Source organism: Pristiophorus japonicus, unplaced genomic scaffold, assembly GCF_044704955.1.
Source record: "Pristiophorus japonicus isolate sPriJap1 unplaced genomic scaffold, sPriJap1.hap1 HAP1_SCAFFOLD_42, whole genome shotgun sequence".
NCBI lineage: Eukaryota > Metazoa > Chordata > Chondrichthyes > Pristiophoridae > Pristiophorus > Pristiophorus japonicus.
Window position 1 is genome coordinate 5462155 of NW_027254090.1, and position 13018 is coordinate 5475172.

The window sequence follows — 13018 nt, forward strand, 5'->3', positions numbered from 1 at the left end:
GACTGGGTTTAGTTGCAGTTACTGAACAAACAGATGATATCAACAACTTTCACAACAAGACTTTTAATAACATGAGCACAATTCCCAATCAGATAAAGCCCAGAAGACCCGGAGACAAAAGTCTCACATTCCTAAAAGAATGACATAATTTCCTTTTCTTAAAAAACTTATAAGGAAATACTGGGAAAGGTAGAATCATAGAAAGTTACAGTACAGAGAGCAGCCATTGGGCCCACCGTGTCTATGTGGGCTGAAAAGAAGCTCTCCAGCCTAATCCCACTTTCCAGCTCTTGGGCCGTAGCCGTGTCAGTTACAGCACTTCTCGTGCATAACCAAACACTTTGTAAATACGATGCGGCTTTCTGCATTTACTACCATTCAGGCAGTGACCTCCAAACCCACACTAGTGTTTGGGTTCAGAAGTGTTCTTCACTAATCCTCTCTAATCCTTCAAATCTTTATTTAATTCTCTCCCGCTTGGTAATTTCCATCTCTGCTGAGGGAATTAGTTCCATCCTAACCCACTCTATCTGGGCCCCACATCATTTCATGCACCGCAATCAAATCTCCCCCTCCGCATTCTCTGTTCCACAGTAAACAACCGCAGGCTATCCAATCTTGACACATGGCTAAAATTGTCCGGTCCTGGCAACATCCTCGTGAATCTCCCTTCTACCCTTTGCAGTTCAATTAACATTTCCTGTGATTTGGTGACCAGAACAGTGCTCAGTACTCTCGCTTTGGCCTAACGACAGTTTTAAACAGTTCAACCATAATAGAAAGATAGAAACATAGAAAATAGGTGCAGGTGCAGGCCCTTCGAGCCTTCACCACCATCCAATATGATCATGGCTGATCATGCAACTTCAGTTCCCCATTCCTGCTTTCTCTCCACACCACTTGATCCCTTTAGCCGTAACGGCCGCATCTAACTCCCTTTTGAACACATCTAACGAACTGGCCTCAACAACTTTCTGTGGTGGAGAATTCCATAGGTTCACAATTCTCTAAGTGAAGAAGTCTCTCCTCATCTCAGTCCTAACTGGCTTACCCCTTATCCTTAGATTGTGTCTCCTAGTTCTGGACTTCCCCAACATTGGGAATATTCTTCCTGCATCTAACCTGTCCAATCCCATCCGAATTTTATATGTTTCTATGAGATCCCCTCTCATTCTTCTAAATTCCAGTGAATATAAGCCTCGTCGATCCAGTCTGAAGTCTCTGGAATAGGCACACGTTAATTGTTTCCCCATCTCCCTCCTGCCATCTCGGGAATCAGTCCGGTGAACCTTCGCTGCACTCTCTCAACAGCCCTTCATCAGATTAGGAGATCAAAGGTGTATTAGGAGATCAAAGGTGTGTCCTCACAAAGGCCCTGTACAACTGCAGTAAGACCTCCCTGCTCCTATACTCAAATCCTCTCGCTCTGAAGGCCAACATGCCATTTAACTTCTTCACTACCTGCTATACCTGCATGCCAACTTTCAATGACTGATGTTCCATGACACCCAGGTCTCATTGCACCTCCCCTTTTCCTAATCTTTCACAATCCAGGTAATATTCTGCCTTCCTGTTTTTGCCACCAAAGTGGATAACCTCACATTTATCCACATTATACTGCATCTGCCATGCATTTGCCGACTCACCTAACCTGTCCAATTCACCCTGCCGCCTCTTAGTTTCCTCCTCACAGCTCACACTGCCACCCAGCTTAGTGTCATCTGCAAACTTGGAGATATTACATTCAATTCCTTCGTCTAAATTCTTAATGCATATTTTAAAGAGCTGGGGTCCCAGAACTAAACCTTGCGATACCCCACTAGTCACTGCCTGCCATTTTGAAAAGAACCTGTTTATTCCTGCTCTTTGCTTCCTGTCTGCCAACCAGTTCTCTATCCACGTCAATACATTACCCCAATACCATTTATTTAATTTTGCACATTAATCTCTTGTGTGGGACCTTGTCAAAAGCTGTTTGAAAGTCCACATCCAAATCCACTAGATCTTCTTTGTCCACTCTAAAGGTTACATCCTCAAAAAATTCTCGAAGATTTGTCAAGCATGATTTCCAGTTCATAAATCCATGCTGACTTGGATGGATCCTGTCACTGCCTTCCCGATGCGCTGCTATTACATCTTTAATAATTGATTCCAGCATTTTCCCCACTACCGATGTCAGGCTAACCAGTCTATAATTCCGTTTTCTCTCTCCCTCCTTTCTTAAAAAGTGGGGTTATATCAGCTACCCTCTAATCCATAGGAACTGATCCAGAGTCTATAGAATGTTGGAAAATGATCATCAATGCATCCACTATTTCTAGGGCCACTTCCTTAAGTACTCTGGGTGCAGACTATCAGGCCCTGGGGATTTATTAGCCTTCAATCGCATTTATTTTGCTAACACAATTTCCTGACTAATAAGGATTTCCTTCAGTTCCTCCTTCTCGCAAGACGCTCGGTCCTCTAGTATTTCCGGAAGGTTATATGTGTCTTCCTTCATGAAGACGGAACCAAAGTATTTGTTCAATTGGTCTGCCATTTCCTTGTTCTCCATTATAAATTCACATTATTCTGATTGCAAGGGACATAGAAACATAGAATCACAGAAACATTGAAAATAGGTGCAGGAGTAGGCCATCCGGCCCTTCGAGCCTACACCACCATTCAATAAGATCATGGCTGATCATATCTCAATATCCCTTGATCCCTTTAGCCACAAGGGCCATATCTAACTCCGTCTTGACTTCACAAATTTTTTCGCTTCACATAAATATAGAAGCTTTTGCAGTCAGTTTTTATGTTCCCAGCAAGCTTCCTCTCATACTTTTATTTTCCCCTTCCTAATTAAATCCTTGTCCTCCTCTGCGGAATTCTAAATTTCTCTCAGTTCTCAGGTTTGCTGCTTTTTCTGGCCAACTTATATGCCCCTTCCGTGGATTTAACACTATTCCTAATTTCCCTTGTTAGTCACGGTTGAGCCACCTTCTCCATTTTATTTTTACTCCAGACAGGGATGTACAATTGTTGAAATTCATCCATGTGATCTTTAAATGTTTGCCATTGTCTATCCACTGTCAACTCTTTAAGTATCATTCGCCAGTCTATTCTAGCCAATTCATGCCTCATACCATCGAAGTTACCTGAGTCTCTGAATTAACTGTGTCACTCTCCATCTTAATAAAAATTCTACCATATTATGATCACTCTTCCCCAAGGGGCCTCGCACAAGAAGATTGCTAATTAGTCCTTTCTCATAACACATCACCCAGTCGAGGATGGCCAGCCCTCGAGTTGGTTCCTCGACATATTAATCTAGAAAACCAGCTCTAATACACTCCACGAAATGCTCCTCCACCGTATTTCTACCAGTTTGGTTTGCCCAATCTATATGCAGATTAAAGTCGCCCATGATTGCACGCATCCCTAATTTCTTGTTTGATGCTGTCCCCAACCGCACTACTGCTGTTTGCTGGTCTGTACACAACTCCCACTCGCGTTTTCTGCCCTTTGGTATTCCGTAGCTCTACCTATACAGATTCCACATCATCCAAGTCAATGTCCTTCCTTACGACTGCATTAATTTCCTCTTTAACCAGCAACGCTACCCAACCTCCTTTTCCTTTCTGTCTATCCTTCCTGAATATTGAATACCTCTGGATGTTGAGCTCCCAACCTTGATCAACCTGGAGTCATGTCTCCATAATCTCAATTATATCATATTCATTAATAGCTGCCTGCGCAGTTAATTCGCCCACCTTATTACGAATACTCCTCGCATTGAGGCACAGAGCCTTCAGGTTATCGTTTTAACACACTTTGTCTCTTTAGACTTTTACTGTGATGTAGCCCTTTTTGATTTTTGTCTTGGGTTTCTCTGTCCTCCACTTTTACTTTTCTTCTTTCTATCTTTTGCTTCTGCCCCATTTTACTTCCCTCTGTCTCCCTCCAAAGGTTCCCATCTCCCTGCCATATTAGTTTAAACTCTTCCCAATAGCACTATCAAAAACTGCCCCTAGGACATTGGTTCCAATCCTGCCCAGGTGCAGACTGTCTGGTTTGTACTGGTCCTACCTCCCCCAGAACCAGCTCCAATGTCCTAGGAATTTGAATCCCTCTCTTCTGCACCACTCCTCAAGCCACGTATTCATCTGAGCTATCCTGCAATTCCTACTCTGACTAGCACATGGCACTGGTAGCAATCGTGACATTACTACCTTTGATGTCCTACTCTTTAATTTAACTCCTAGATCCCTAAACTGAGCTTGTAGGACCTCATCCCATTTTTTGTCTATATCGTGGGTACCTATATGCACCACGACAGCTGGCTGTTCACCCTGCCCCTCCAGAATGCTCTTTGGCTGCTCCAAGACATACTTGACTTTTGCACCAGGGAGGCAACATACCATCCTGGAATCTCGTTTGCGCCCGCAGAAACGCCTAACTATTCCCCTTACAATAGAATCCCCTATCACTATAGCTCTCCCACTCTTTTTCCTGCCCTCCTGTGCAGCAGAGCCAACCCTGGTGCCATGGATGGCTGCTGCTGCCTTTCCCTGATGAGTCATCTCCCCCAACAGTACCCAAGGTGGTGTATCTGTTTTGGAGGGAGATGGCTGCAGGGGACACCTGCAGTACCTTCCTTCCACTGCTCTTCCTTTTGGTCATCCATTCCCTATCTGCCTGAGTAACCTTTACCTGTGGTATGACCAACTCACTAAACGTACTATTCACGACTTCCTCAGCATCGCGGATGCTCCAGAGTGAATCCATGTGCAGCTCCAGTGCCACAATGTGGTCTGCCATAGCTGCAGCTGGATACACTTCCTGCACATGCAGTCGTCAGGGATGCTGTAAGCGTCGCTATCTTCCCACATAGCTCGGGTGGAGCATGACACAGGTCTGGCCTCTCCTGCCATGAATGAACCCTTAAATTAGTTAATTTTTCAACAATGACAAGGTTTCTTACTGCTAAGAACAAGAAGAAAGAAAAACGAAAGGAAAACGACACACTACTCAACCAGCCAATCACTTGCCCTATTAGTTGTGACGTCACCCTTCGATTACTTTAAACTTCTTTCTTACTTTTGATCCTGCACCAGCTGTAGCTCGCTGCTCGCTGCTCCTCCTCCAGCTACACCTCCGACTGCCGCCGATCCCCGACTCCTGCTGGGCCTTTATAGGGCCCTGCTCGCTCCACCTTCCTGCCGCTCGAACGCCCAGACAACTGGAGACCAGCTCTGCTGCACGGATCTGGTGTACACACATATTGCAGTGTGGGCTGGCCCGTGCTGCCCCTGGGCACCTGGCCCTGAACTCACACCGACCCTGGAACCCGATCACATCCCTCCACAGTCTCTCGCTGCTCCTGCTGTACCTGCCCACGCTCCAATCACCGACCTGGACTTTGATGACATCACTCTTCGCTGCCGTCGCCCTCCTGCACCACCTCGCGCTGTACCTTGCCATGGTACACCACCACGCTGCTCCCAGGCCGCCGCTCACCGCTCCTTTTATGGCCCCGACCTGCCACTGGTGTTCTCACGCAGGTCGGGGCCTCCACGCAGCTCCCAGCAAATCCAGTTACACGCCGTGTCACCGCACAATTCTCAGCTGTGATTGTAAGCTGACTATATTTAAAGCTATCACAGAGTCTGTAAGCAGTGTTCCCTGGTAGTTTAGTGGTTAGGATTTGGTGCTCTCACTGCTGTGGTCTGGGTTTGATTCTCGGTCACAGAAAGCATTTTTACAGAGCAAATTGACAAAAATAATTGAAGTCTGTGAGATACTGAATAATTGTTTCAATCATCATTAATCCACCCACATGTGTTGCACACTGAAGGAAATACAAATAAGTGACTGTCAAATTTTAATACATTTTTATACAACCGTAGAATCAGCAGAAAAACAGGATATTCAGCCCATAGTACCTAATAAATAGCCCATAGTACAAGAGTAAGGAAGTCTTGCTACAATTGTACAGGGCTCTGGTGAGACCACACCTGGAGTACTGTGCACAGTTTTGGTCTCCTTATCTGAGGAAGGATATATTTGCCTGGGAGGTGGTGCAACAGAGGTTCACCAGATTGATTCCTGGGATGTGAGGACTGTCCTATGATGAGAGATTGTGTAGAATATGCCAAAACTCTCTGGAGTTCAGAAGAAAGTGAGGTGATCTCATTGAAACGGACAATATTCTGAAGGGGATTGATAGAGTAAATGTTGAGAAGCCCGGCTAGCTCAGTTGGTAGAGCATGAGACTTTTAATCTCAGGGTCGTGGGTTCGAGCCCCACGTTGGGTGATTAATTTTCCTTAAATCTTATGTTGTTTTCACGGGAAAACATTATTAATGAGCCCATAATCTACTTTTGCACAATGAAAGAAATGCGAACTGAGGGAGAGTTGATAATTTAATCATTTGTTCTGTGCTCTGCATAAGAACACAAGAACCAGGAGCAGGAGTCGGACATTTGGCCCTTCGAACCTGCCTTCTTTTGCACTGAAACAACTTATAACCGTGTTTTTAAATTAGCAGTGCCAGATATTTCGAGGGCACCTTTCAATACTTCACAAAACCATTGCTTTCGCGACAGCCACCCGGGATCGAGGCTGTTTCTGAAGTAACTTTGATATTACCGTTTGGAATTGAAGTGGAATAATTTTATGAAGTTAGATGGATGTCCCAATGCACTTCAGAGTGGTGTCAAAACAAATGAGTTTGTAATTAAATACAATTAATGGTAGGAGGGGGTTTTAAACCCATGCCTCAAGAGGAAACTGCAACCTGAATGCAGCGCCTTAGACCGCTCGGCCATCCTGACTGGTGAATGCGCCAGTTGCAAGTTATTACTCTGGAAAGTTTCAGACCGGGCGCTTGTTCAGTGTTGCTGGAAGGCCCAGTGACCGGGATATCCTCTCCTCCGGGGTTTTCCTGAGCGTGTGCTCGGTGTACGGGGAGCTTTGGCCCGGGTCCGAAGTAGCTTGCATCATGCGACAATGTGACCCGGACTGCTTTTGTTCAATTTTATCGCACACAAGTTTTTGTTTCAAAAACAATATTTCTGCCTGGGATCAAACTAAGGTCGTTTCGCATGTGAGATAAACGTGATAACCACTACACTACAGAAACTACTGCTTAGCTCAGTGCCCAGAGAGAAGTGCTCAGCAACAAGCTGAAATGCTCAATCCCTCTCTCTGCAAAAAGTTCCTTTTACAAACATTTCTCTGAACGGAACTGCACCAAACAACAATGTTCTCCTTTCAATGTCATTAAGCTCCCCATTTTCCGCCTCTGCAATTTTCTGGACAAGGACAAGGACTGAAAGTGCTTTGCGATCAGAAAATTGTCGGAACCCCTGTGGTTAATGACAGGACTTTTGGTGGTTGATTTCCGTTCACACCTTGGAATTCAGGAGAACCTGTTCCGTGGTTTAAAGTTCGAGATAAACCAACGGGGCGGAGCCAACAGGAGCCTGGCAGCAATCAGTGACAGGAACATGCAACTGAAGCAGGCCCGGCTATCAACGTCATTGCCATCACCGAACCCCGCACCATCAATATCCTGGGGGTCACTATTGACCAGAAACCTGACGGCATCTGTGTGAATTGCTCTAAATCGATATTTAGCAGAGCCTAAAGAGGGGAAACTGACGCTGTGGATGAGAAAAGGCCAAGCCAAAGTGTAATATTGGAGATGATTTTGTTGTTTTTGAGAACTGTTTCAAAGACTTTGGTATGGTCAGTTCCATGGTGTAATGTTCAGCACCCTAGCCTCTGAATACAGTGATCCGAGTTCAAATCTTGTTGTCCCAGCTGCTGAAATTTTGAGACAAACAAATGAAAGACACCTGGTGCTGGTGGCCAGTTTTGTTGCCTTTGTCATTGATGCTTGATCTGCAAGTCTCGTTGTCAAATCGTGTGCTCAACCATCAGTTACCTGTGTAAAACTCGAGTTCTCTCAAAATTCACAGATTCCCCCTCTGTACAAAGAAATTCTAAGGAAGGCTCATTTTGGAATCGCTTAAAATGAACTTTGGGATGTTAAAGGTTGCATGAGTCTGCAAGGGAAAAGGACTGCAAATGTTCCAGGGGAACAGTAATCTCTTAAAAGACCAGTCTTTGGGTATTGGAGCTGTCTGGGATATTCGAGCCAAAACAAATTGTATGCGGAACTCTGTAAACTCCAAAACTCTGCTCCCGAGGAGACATTAACATAGCAACAATTGACCCAGAGATAGCCAGCGATAGCTCCAAGAATGAAACCCATCCACACATGCATAATGTGAATCACCTTCCGGCCTACATGGAAAACCCAGGCCTAGGCAGACAACGTAAACACCGAATATAATTCGTATAATTCCGATTCGAATTCAACCGATCGACACATCCTAAAACACGTTACCGTTAACGAGCCCGCCAAAATCCAACAAAGAATTACCAATCCAAAATTAAGACAAAGAATTGGGTTTGATTTGGCGCGCACATTCGCAAGGCTCTCAAGGTATAATTGAGGCCCTGTTTTACAGTGAAGTAGCCACCTTTGCTCCTACACCAGCTTCATATACTTCAGACCTGGCAGACTTCAAGATCAGCACACCAGCTTTCATTAACCTGGTATCTTCAGAACATTGACCAAGACAGCATCGCAAACAGATCAGCCATGTTCTTTTTGAATGGCGGAGCAGGCTCAAGGGGCTAGATGGCCTACTCCTGTTTCTAATTCTTAGGACACCAAGCATGCCGCGGCAGCAAGAGGCTCAAGAAACAACCAACAAGATATTACCAGCAACCAAATTGGCAATATTGAGCCACTGCAAACAACGACTTCCAAACTGAAGTCAACTCGACGAAAACCCGAATATTCGCAAGCTGTTTTCACTCTACAAGCTATCCCTGAGCAACCAACTGGTAAAACATTACCGAAAGGAACTTTACAACCCACTCCTACCAGAGCAAAGTGGATACTCACCCCATAAATCCAAAACACGCCCTACTGCATCAGCGGATTCCACCCAACTGAAGACTATGCAGTAAGAAATCTTCCACGATGTTCGGGGTTCGACAAGCAGAACCTACAGAGTCCAGCGAACCCTGAAACCGTGATCCACCGCTAACTGTCAATAAGAGGATTGGTGAGCATTATCCCCGTTGCCCTAGAGTTTAACCGAGTCAGATTTAGGTATTGGGAGGAGGGAGGTGTATTATTTTCTGTAACCCCTTTTGCATGTGTAATAAAGTGTTCCTTATTCCAGAGATTGTATGTTTTGACATTGTAGTTATCTTTCCTGAATAAAATTAAAGTTTCTTGCACCAAACCAGTTGTCTCTTGCACTTTGTCACATCCCCAAAAAATCCAAAGTCTAGAACTCAGGGAATGGGAGCAATTCGAACCGCTCAGAAGGTCAGAGGTGAACGTGACCTCCGAGACCACCCCCTACACCTGTTACAAGTCAGCGGAGGAGAAATCAGTTTGTCGTCTAATGCTGCTTTTGCCTGCTCAGTGTGTGCTGAGATTATCTGTGCAATATGCAATCAGCAGGATGAATATGCACTCGACAAAACGTTGCATTTTCTTTTCATGCCAAGCATTTTACATTAATGCATTGCAATGCCAACGCACTTTTTACCTGGCAAGACTGAAGTACAAGCTGTGATGAACAGTGTGAAACAGAAACAGCTACTTGAGAACCCATAGCCTCGACGGCATCTGTGTGAATTGCTCTGCATCAATAATTAGCAGAGCGTAAAGAGGGGAAACTGACGGTGTGGATGAGAAAAGGCCGAGCCAAAGTGTAATGTTGGAGATGGTTTTGTTGTTTTGGGAAATGTTTCCAATTTTTTGCCATTGTTGGTTCCATGGTGTAATGGTCAGCACTTTGGATTCTGAATCCAGTGATTCAAGTTCAAATCTCGGTGGATCTGAATTCATGTTGTCCCAGCTGCTGAAAATTTGGGATCAACAAGTGAGAGACACCTGATGCTGGTGGCCAGTTTTGTTGCCTTTGTCAATGAGGCTTGATCAACAAATCGAGTTGTCAAATCGTGTGCTCAACCGACAGTTACCTGTTACAAATCTATGGAGGAGAAATGAGTTTGTTGTCCAATGCTGCCTTTATCTGCGGAGCATAAAGAGGGGAAACTGACACATCCTGTGAAGATGCCCCACTTTCGAACATTCATTTGATAAATATTGTCTAAACTCACACTGATGATGCCGATGATTGCCCCCACAATGCCAACAGGGTGAAATCTGGTTCGAAGCAGTTGGCGGGCTCTGAGCAGCGGCAGGTTTCGTGTAAGCAGCTCTGCCCAGAAACGGCGCCATCTTGTTTACAGTACTTGCCGTGGAACTCTGACTCATCGATAATATCTGCCTCAAATTATCATCCGTCGTCATGCAAGCCTGGGCAGTCGCGATGGCCTTTTTCAAATCCAGCGTCTCTGCAGCCAACAGCTTCCTGAGGATCGCATCATGGCTGATGCCCAGCATGAAGACATCACGCAGCATGTCTTCCAGCATGTTCCTGAACTTACACGGCTCAGCAAGACGGCGCAGGTCGGCAATTAATCCCAACACATCCTCAGCCTCAGCACGAACATGTGTGTAGAAACGGTAGCGTGATATGACGATCTCCCCTCTGTGGCTTCAGATGGTTACCCACCAACGTACACAATTCTTCATGCACTTTTCCCACCGAAAGTATAGGCGAGAGAAGATTCTTTATGAGGACGTAAATTTACAGACCACAAACGGTGAGGAGAACTGCCCTGTGCTTAACTGTGTAGGTCTCTGCCTCCATGCCGTTGGCCACAAAATACTGATCCAGGCGGTCGACAAAATCCGTCCAATCCTCACCCTTCACAAATCTCTTCAGGATTTCCAATGTGCCCGTTGTGCATGCGAAGGGTCTTAAATTACCTCGACGCCAATTGTAATGACTCAAGAGTCTTGTTGCTGTAAACTCACTCAGGTGCAACCTGATCCATCTTTATTCCAGCCCGAGAGTGTCTGCGTGACAAAGACACCCAGCTTAGAAACAGATGACCAAGCACGCATGCCACAGGTGTAAACCCCCATGACCTCCGACTGCAGCGCCCTCTGGTGTCTGGTGACCCTCAAGCATTAATATGTATCAACCCCTCGAGCCTGTTCCTCCAGTCAATGAGATTGTGGCTGATCTGTGTCCTCACGCCTTGGCTCCATATCCTGTAATACCCTTGGCAAGAAAACCTTCATCTACCTCAGATTTAAAATAATTCATTGAGATAGCATCTGCTGCATTTTGTGGGAGAGAGCTCCTCACTTCTACCACCCTTTGAGTGAAGAAGTGTTTCCCAACGTTTCTCCCGAATGGCCAGATTGGGATTTTAAGGTTGTGTTCCTTTGTCTTAGAGTCCTCCGCCAGCGGAAAGTGTGTCTCTCCATCTACCCTTCAATTCCTTTCCAAGTCCAATACACCCAATGAAATCGCTCCCTAACCTGCTGTATTCCAAGGACCAGAAGCCTAGTTTATTTAATCTATCCTCACAGTTTAACACGGAGCCCTGGTAACATTCTCCACGGCCAATATATCATTTCTAAGGTGCGGTGCCGAAAACTGTGCACAATACTGCAGATATGATGTAATCAGAGCTTTTTATAGTTTAGGAATACATTCTCTTCTTTATATTCCAGCACTGTAGATCTAAAGACGAAAATTATTTTAGCCTTTGTGAATATATTTTGCACCTGACTACTATATTTTAGTGTATGTACATGGGCCCCGAAATCTACCCACGGCTCCCAGCTTTACACCACTCAAAAAATACTCGATGTATTTCTCTCAGGTTCAAAATGGATGAAGTCACGCTTGTGTGTTTTATAATCCATCTGCCACAGCCTTGTTCGCTCACTTAATCTATCAATGTATCTTTGTAATGTTGTGCCTATATCTACACTACTTACTATATCTACACGACTTACTTTGTACCATCGGCAAACTTAGATATTTGGCTCTCTGTAATGTTGTCCATGTCATTAATAAATAGAGTGTATAGTTGATCCTCCAGCACAGATCCTTGTGGGACACCACTAGTTCGACATTCCAATTCGAATATATTCACATTATCCCTACTCCCTGTCTTCGACCATCTAAACAATCTTCTAACCACTCCAATAATTTGCCTTCAATTTCACTCATTTTAGCTAACAGTCTCTTTTGTGGAATCTTGTGCATTTCGCAGCCACCGACTCCTTCCCTTTCCCTGCCACATGTCTGAGGCTGAACCAAACTGTTTGCAACCTTGGTGCAATATTGGACCCTGAGGTGAGCTTCTGACCACATATCCGTGGCATCACTAAGACTGCCTATTTCCAGCTCCATAACATCACCTGACCCTGCTCCTGCTTCAGGTCATCTGCTGCTGAAATCCTCATCCATGCATTTGTTACCTCTAGACTTGCCGTGGCTGGCTTCCACGGTGTACCTTATGTAAACGTGAGGTCATCCAAGACTCTGCTGCCCATGTCCTAACACAGAATAAGTCTCATTCACCCATCACCACTGTGCTCACTGACCGACACTGTTTCCTGCTTAAGCAATGCCTTGATTTAAAAATTATATTCCTTAATTTCTCAAACCCCTCCATGGTGGCGCTCCTCCCTATCTCTGTAATTTCCTCCAGCCCCACAACACCCCAAGATTTCTGCGCTCCCCATACTGGCCCCTTGAGAATCCCCGATTTTAACGGCAAATGTAACGGCCCTATTAAATAAAGGAGGAAGACAGAAAGCGGTAAACTATAGATCAGTTATGCTGGAGTCCAATAGTATCAGGCCATTTAGAGAATCATAATACAATCAAGCAGAGTCAGCATGGTTTTATAAAAGTGAAATCGTGTTTGACAAATTTGCTATAGAGTTCTTTGAGGATGCAACGAGCAGGGTGGTTAACGGGGAACAAGTAGATGTAATGTATTTGGATTTCCAGGGAACATGCGATAAGCTGCCACATAGAAGGTTACTGCACATGATAAGTGATC

The 13018-nt window shown here is 45.0% G+C and overlaps 1 non-coding gene across 1 annotated transcript; it reads left to right on the plus strand.

The window, feature by feature from the left end:
* The first annotated feature begins 6226 nt into the window (after window positions 1-6226).
* On the plus strand, window positions 6227-6299 carry trnak-uuu (transfer RNA lysine (anticodon UUU)). The gene has a single exon. It is a non-coding gene; the product is annotated as a tRNA-Lys (tRNA).
* Window positions 6300-13018: the final 6719 nt, after the last annotated feature.